Source organism: Cricetulus griseus, chromosome 4 (assembly GCF_003668045.3).
Source record: "Cricetulus griseus strain 17A/GY chromosome 4, alternate assembly CriGri-PICRH-1.0, whole genome shotgun sequence".
In the NCBI taxonomy this organism is placed as follows: domain Eukaryota; kingdom Metazoa; phylum Chordata; class Mammalia; order Rodentia; family Cricetidae; genus Cricetulus; species Cricetulus griseus.
This window is the reverse complement of record NC_048597.1, coordinates 227,790,818-227,797,771: the sequence shown is the minus strand read 5'-3', so window position 1 is coordinate 227,797,771 and position 6,954 is coordinate 227,790,818. Positions and strand designations below refer to the sequence as shown.

The 6,954-nt window shown below is 51.7% G+C and overlaps 1 pseudogene; it reads left to right on the top strand.

Annotated features, from left to right (window-relative positions):
* The first annotated feature begins 5,911 nt into the window (after positions 1-5,911).
* LOC100773925 lies at positions 5,912-6,335 on the top strand (annotated as a pseudogene).
* The last annotated feature ends 619 nt before the right edge of the window (positions 6,336-6,954 follow it).

The following is a 6,954-nucleotide window of genomic DNA, read 5'->3' as shown; positions in this document are numbered from 1 at the left end:
TGGGTGTTGCCCTGATGGTGTGGGTGTTGCCCTGGTGGTGTGGGTGTTGCCCTGGTGGTGTGGGTGTTGCCCTGATGGTGTGGGTGTTGCCCTGGTGGTGATGCCCCAGGTACTGTAACCAGGTTTTGAACTTTAGCTATGGAGTTAGTGGATCAAGGCAAAGCTATTGAGCCCGAGCACAAATCAGCCCCTCTTGGTTTTATTTCTTCTACCTGGCTGTCAGGAAAGGCCCCCCCTCGCTCTTCTCTCTCTCCTCTCTCCAGGAGCAGGGAAAGGAGGCTTCAACCAATGGACAACAGCCCCCAGACAAGGTCCTCTGCTCTCCAAGCCACCAGCCTGACTCTGGCCCCCACCAGCCTGACTCTGACTCTGTGGGGCCCCCACCAGCCTGACTCTGACTCTGTGGGGCCCCCACCAGCCTGACTGACTCTGTGGGCCCTTCCCGCCACCTCCCACTGGAAATGTACTTGGCTCACCTGTGATGCCCTGACATTCCCATGGGGGCAGGGAAGCTGTGCCTGGGTGGTACCATGTCACATGCAAGCCAGCCATCAGTTGGAGGCGGCTTTTCAAGGTTTCCCTCCCTCAGCTCATCCACCCTGTCCCTGCTGCTGTCACCAGGGTGTCAGCGTCCAAATTAGCACAGGGCCCCAACCCAAGCAACAGCTGCACTGACAGCCCAGTGAGTGACCCACCCTGGGGACCCACTGTGGGAGCCTCAGCTGTCACTTTCCTGTGGCCTTCCACTTTCCCCAGACACAGAAAGCGGAAACAGCAGCCGGTTTCTCCCTGTTTGCAAGGTCAGATAAACACAGGGAGACAGACAGCTCTCTGTCTCCCATCGGACATCCACATCTTAACTTAGCCCCAAGCCAAGGACCTCTAAATCCAGCCACAACTGCAATTCCAGAATTGGGAGTGGGGTGGTGAAAACCAACATCATCCCCTTCAGGGTGCAGGGAAGGGAAGGAATTTGAATGGCAAGGTGGCATGATGTCCCTCTCCCTAACGATGGGAGAAGTCACAGGTGAAGCGAAAACTGCCAGGCCCACATCTGTGTTTAAAAGCCTTCTTGTGGACTCAGGTTACCCTCTTAAGCTCAATACCTAAAACAGAGAATGAATTATGGAAGAGAACCAGACACTTGTTAATTTTCCTACTGCTCCCTGTGAAGTGAAAGCTTCTTCTCCTCCCTGCTCTCTGGAGAGGCGCTGACAGGCCCCTTACTGCGTCCATTGCAGAGTTCCTGTTTTTTCTACATATATTAACACGATACGTGCATTTCACGGTGCATCTGATTCATCGATAGGAATTCAAGCCCATGATTCTCCGTCGGGTCTCCTTGATCATAAAGGTCACTCGGGTGATGTGACAGACGGACACTCATAGGAGGTCAGAGTATGTGACTTGTCATTCTGTGTGCATCATAGTCATCCACGTGGGCCATCCAAGCTCCTGGCCCAGCTCTAGCCCAGCTCTGACTGGAGACCAGTGAAATAATCACAATAATTTCACATTTCTGTATCACCTTTCATCAGGGAAGATAAAAGGACTTCACAGACCCGGCGCCCTCTTTGATCTAGGCCCTGTCTAGTGCACTCGCGTCCATTGTACACGTTGCACTCACCCGGATCGACCCCCCTATGCAGGACAGCCGAGAGAGAGCCTGCTGCCCGCTTCCAGGGGGACCCTGGGTGGCAGTCCTGCAGAACTGTCATTAGGAAAAGAGGGAAGGATTTCGAAGCTGCCGAGGGTGGGTATGGACGGTAGAAGTGTTGCCTGGGGCTCTGACTTTGCTACCTTCTGGACACACCCCGTGCTTTGGCTCCTAGCTGCATGAGAAAGACTCTGAAATATATATCCCAGGCTCAAATTCTCCCTTGAGTCCAGCCAGGCATCCCAGCTGTCTCCAGGAATTTCTAGCCTCGTATTTCACTGACTACAGGCTCAGCTTCCAGCACATGTGATGTGTGGCCCGGTTCTGTCCCCCTATCCCTCCCAAATAGCTTCTTTTCCAGACACCCCAATTCTAGTTCCTATGGTGACAGCTGTAAGGAAGGTGATGAGGGTCTGTGCTCTCAGGAAACCTGCATTTCAGAGGGGGTGTGGGAAGGTGTCCTCCGCACGAGGACTGTGGAGGGCTGCAGGGTTTGGGGGTGATGGGACAGGACTGTGGGTCTCCTTGGACAGTGGGATCAACACTGGATTCCTCGAGAAGAGGGTGGGAACGTCAAACTCTGAGGCAGCAATGAGCTTGCTTGTGGAGCAGAAAAGACCCAGGCTGCCCTGACAGTCCCAACACGCTAGCCATTGTCCCCAACACGCTAGCCACTGTCCCAACAGGTCAATTTACACAATTTACAAAACCAGTAGCATAAAATGAGAAAGGGAGATTTAGTCGATGGCACCACATTGGGGAGAGGAACAGAGAAGTCCAGGGGTCCCCCCAAGGTTCATTTGTGGGGTCATGATCTTAGGACTTGCTTTAAATAGAGCTCAAGAGACAGCATAGCAAAGCAGAACCCATTATCACTGTGTGACCCATTATCACTGGGCTCAGGGTTCCCCCCTCTGACTCAGGTCCCCCCCCCACCCAGCAAGGTGGCCTGACAACCTGTCAGGGTGTGTGAAATCTACCTGGAAGACAAGCTCCCCTCCGGCTGGAAACAGTCTTCAGCCTTTTCCTTCATCCAGTTCTTGGCAGAAAACCCACTTTCTTGGGGTCCATTGTCTCAGTAGTCTGATAGCCAAAACGACCCAACAGCTTCTTGAGAATATCTCTACTGCTGCCTGGATAGTCAGTCACACATGTTGGGGTGGGAGGGCAGGGGAATGGGGACAGCGGGGAGGTGACAGAGTATTTGCACTGTAACTCAGTACCATCCACCCCAAAGGAGGGCTTTCAGTATGGTGCCTATGGGAGCTGACGTCCATCACTGCATCCTTGGCTGAGACTTTAAGGGTGTGACCCCTCTGTCTATCCTCTCCTCCTCCACACAGGCAGTGCCCAGCAGGGAATGGGGGCAAAGTTTCCTGTTCTCCATCTAGGGTCCTCAAAAGGGTCCTCTGTGTTCAAAGGACCAGCAGCCAAACCGAAAACAAAGAGTCCTTCTGCAATCACTGGGAAAGTACCACATAGCCTGGGGCCTGGAAGCTGGGTTAGGCTAGCACACCAAATCTTGTCTTCATTCTTTGAGAATTTAAGTCTTGAGGCCCACCTGTTCGGGCATGCCCACTGAGGGAGAGGGTGAGAGTGGGTGGTCTGGTGGAGGCTGCGGCCCACCCCCACTGCCCACCTGCTGAGTGCTGGAAACCATACCTGGCCCCTTTCCCAGCCTGTGTAGGTCACACACCTCCCCCAGCATGAGGCTGGCTAAACTGGAGCAGAAAAGAGGCCAGGCTGGGCTCTGCTCTACGTTGCTCCAGACTGTACAAAGCAGTGGTTTTTCAGCTTGCCCTTTTCTCCTTGCCCCAGGAGACTCTGTCTTACAAGCAGCTTTTGACTCTGTTTTGAGAGAAGGGAATCCATCCCTGAGTGAATGCAGAACCTCCATGATCTGCTGGGCACATCCAAACATTGAATGACTTATTCCATTCCTGGGAACAGAGGGAACCACACTGTGAGTTCATTGGGGTGAATTGAGACTATAGGGGCACACGGACATATTCGGATCATATCATCAAAACCAGACCCAAGAATTTACCAGGCATAGTAGAACAAGAAACGGGTGTCACTGTCTCACCTGAACCCCTGTGAGCCACTGTGGGGGGAGGCGGGAGGGTGTAGGATGCAGACAAAGAGAGTGGGCTCTGTGGGAAGCCTTGAAGGCACCCGCTCCTTTTCTAATAATTCTGTATTTTAAAAATCTTGTTCTTCCCAGTACCCCATAAGATCTCCTACCCACAGGGACGTGGTTGCCTCCCAGAAGGCTCCCTCAGGATGTAACCACCCAGCCTGGCCCCTCAAAGCAAAATCTGTGGGCTCTTATGGGGAGGTATCCGGCCAAGGTGTTCTTGCCCCAGGACACAACCACACAACTGAGAATGTCCCATGTCCATGCCCGTAGGGCTGTCTGGATCCGTCAGATGGGGGTCATACCAGGCTGGGGGTTGGGGGCATGGAAGAGCAGGGAGAAACTGGGGAGGAAGAAGCCTGCTTGGTGTGAGCAGAGTTCCATTTGCGCCCTCTTGATCTTGATCTGGCAAGTGTTTGGAGCGGCCTATGTTCCTCAGGATGATGGGGGGGGCGGTGACAGCGGGTGATGCACTCCTTGAAGGCTGCTGCTGGGATGCCCCATTCCTACCCAAAGCTTCTGTCTGTGTTGAACCTCTTGTCACAGCTCTGGGAGTTCAGCTCTTTCACTTCTTACTGTCTGTGCTACCTGATTTTTCCCTCCCACTTTTCCCAGATCGACAGCGTGTTCCATGTTGTTCTTGGGTATCCTAGGGAAAACACCGAACCACCTTGGTAAATTTGAGGTGGTTACCCTCTCCCTCCCCTGAGGTGGAGAAGGAAGCCCCTGGCATGGAAACAGCATTTTCTCAAACAGAAAGAAACTAAATGAAATACACAAACATAAACATACCTCCCCAACTATGTATTTGTGTTCTCAGAGCAAATGAGACAGGAATCTTGGAGCCAGTCCCTGACCCCCAGCAACTTCCTTGCTCAAGGTTGTAGGTGTGTGGGAGGGACGGGAGTCATGGTGCCTCTGAGTGGAGAGCTGGTTTGCTACTTCACTTGCTAGTTTGTTTTGGGTTTGAGTTTTTATTTTTTGTTTTGGTTGGTTTTTTGTTGGTTTTTGCTTGTTTGTTTGTTTGGTTTGGTTGGTTTTCTGAGGTGTAGCCCAGACTAACTTAAAATATTCTCCTACCCCAGCCTTCCGAGTGCTAGGGTGAACTACCATGCACGGCCATCGTGCAAGGTTTGATCTGGCCCTTCCAGACGCGTCTCAATGACCTACTTTAAGGAAAGAATTAAACACATTTGATGAAGTTTCACAGGTGACTTTGCCATAAAAATGTGTGTGCCAAGGGTGAGTGAGATGGCATGGTGGTAGAGATGCTTGTTGTCAAACCTGTCTTCCTGAGTTCCATCCCCGGGGAACCTGCATTGTGGAAGGAGAGATAGGACTCCACAAGCTATTGCTGCACGTGGACACCACACACACACACACACACACACACACACACATATACACACACTCACACATACACACACACTCACACACACAGACACACACACGCGCGTGCGCGCGCGCTCACGCACACACACACAGACACTCACACATGCACACGCACACACACACATACACACACTCACACATACACACACAGACACACACACACACACACACTCACACATACACACACAGACACACACACACACACGCACACACACATACACACTCACACACACTCATACACACACAGATACACAGACACACACACACACAGACACACGCACACACAGACACACACACACACAGACACACACACTCACACACTCACACACGCACACGCACACACACAGACACTCACACACGCACACGCGCACACACACACACATACACACACTCACACATACACACACACACTCACACACAGACACACACACAGTCACACACACACACTCACACACACACAGAGACACACACACACACTCACACACACACACTCACACACACACACACACACACACACACACACACATGAAATAAATAGTTAAATATAAGCAAATGTTAAAGATATGTGTGCCTCCCATTCCCAGGATCACTCCTCCCCAATTATCCCAGGACGCTAGCCCGAATCACAAAACAAATCCAACTTGCTCTTTGAAGTTTGAGGAGCTAAAACACCTTTAAAAGAACTCTGCTGTCCATGTCCATGGAGAGAAGCTGAGGCGGTCTGGATGCTCCTGCCTGATCGAGGCTGCGGGCGCCGTGACATGGCCATGTTGGTGTCATTGGCACCAAGGTGTGCCGTGAGCAAGAGGAAGCTGCAGCCCCCGGGGGCAGTGCTCACACTGACCCCCTCAGCTGTGAACAAGATAAAGCAGCGTCTCAAAGACAAGCCAGAGCACGTGGGTCTGAAAGTTGGTGTGCAAACCAGGGGCTGTAACAGCCTCTCTTACACCCTGGAGTATACAAAGACAAAAGGAGGTCCTGATGAAGAAGTAATTCAAGATGGAGTCAGTGTTCATCGAAAGGAAAGCACAGTTAACACTTTTAGGAACAGAAATGGACTATGTGGAAGACAAACTACCCAGTGAGTTTGTTTTCAATAACCCCAACATCAAAGGAACTTGTGGCTGTGGTGAACGCTTCAACATTTGAAACCTCAGGACTCCAAGCCCCAGGAGAGCCGGGGTCTACCTGGGAGCTTACTGAGGAAATCAGGTGACTGTCACGTGCTCAGAGTTTATAATGTGTGGCCATCTCAAGGGGGAAAATAAAGCGATACATTTTGGAAATCAAGCCAGTGTGCTAAGAGTCCCAACAACTGACATCTGCATGGTCTTGGTATCTGTATGTGAGCGATACACATACAGATTTCTTTGGGCTGTTCTGTTCTGTACAGAAAACTCCTACCCTGCTCTTAGCACTGCAGTGTGCTTTGTGACAGAACCAGCTTTGTGACCATGGATAACAGGTGTGCACCCAAATCCAGGTGGGACAACTGTGAGTGACAGCGTAGTGGTACCTCATTCCCCTCTCAGATTTGCCATGGCCTTTTATATTTTTATTAGAAATATGGTTATCGATGCCTCGTTTGCCTGCCCCTCAGCAGTTCCAGACTTCTGAGTGGTGGTGTCAGAAGGTGGGCGCTGCCAGGTCTGGCCTCAGTCCATCCCCTAGGACGTGCTTAGACCTTTCAGTTGGAGGCTGCTGTGACCAGCAGGCAGCTAGCTCACTGCACTTCACGCTGTGCGTGTGGAGACCAGATCCAAGCACA